The sequence below is a fragment of the Poecilia latipinna genome, unplaced genomic scaffold (assembly GCF_001443285.1).
Source record: "Poecilia latipinna isolate Pla-1442-1.1 unplaced genomic scaffold, P_latipinna-1.0 Scaffold1879, whole genome shotgun sequence".
NCBI lineage: Eukaryota > Metazoa > Chordata > Actinopteri > Cyprinodontiformes > Poeciliidae > Poecilia > Poecilia latipinna.
This window is the reverse complement of record NW_015114495.1, coordinates 113,990-114,825: the sequence shown is the minus strand read 5'-3', so window position 1 is coordinate 114,825 and position 836 is coordinate 113,990.

Sequence of the window (836 nt, the reverse complement as noted above, 5' to 3'; positions counted from 1 at the left end):
TACTTTGTTCAGTCGTTTTCTAGCTCACTTTTGTTTAACCCTTCTTGATCGTTCAAGTTCATTATTTGATGTTACTTCTTTTGGTTAGACCCGTCTCGTTCCAGTCTTCCTGTATGTCAGTCCCTTGTAGCATTTCTAGTTATGTTTACTTCTCTCTTTTTTTCTTACTTTAGATCTCATGATTCTTTAGTGTCGTATTTATTTCCTGTTCCTCTGATTTCTCTTTCTCTCTGTATAATCTTCCCTGTGCAACTCTCTCTCCCCCACAATCTACCTTAACTCTCTCCAACTACACACACCTGTTATCAATTAGTTCATCAGCCCTGGTCTATTGTTCTCTCTCTTCCTCTGAGTATTTAGCCTGTTTGTTTCAGCCACTCATTGCGTCATCTTACTTTTTCTCCAGTTGGATTATTTGGATTTTTGTTCCCTACATTTTGTATCTTCTAGTAAGTTGGATTTTTCATTTATTAAATAATCAACTCAACAACACCTTCTGCCTGCTGCTTGTGGATCCACTTCAACACCTCAACATGGCAGTTTCACTTTTTTCCACAGTCTAAGCCAAACAAACAAAAAAACAAAAAACAAAAACATTGCCTCATATAATTTAAAATCACATTTGTAAAAAGATGCAAACAAACAGCTGTGGAGGAAAGACAAGTTTTAAAAATGATAACTAAGTAGTTAAAAGATGAATCAGAACGACACAGACAGACCAAAAGTTACTATTCCTTTAATTAGACTATTCACATTTAAGTCATACATGCAACAATAATTCTATGTTTAAAAGACAAAGTGGAAGGAAAGGCTGTCCAAATTGAAATGATTAATTA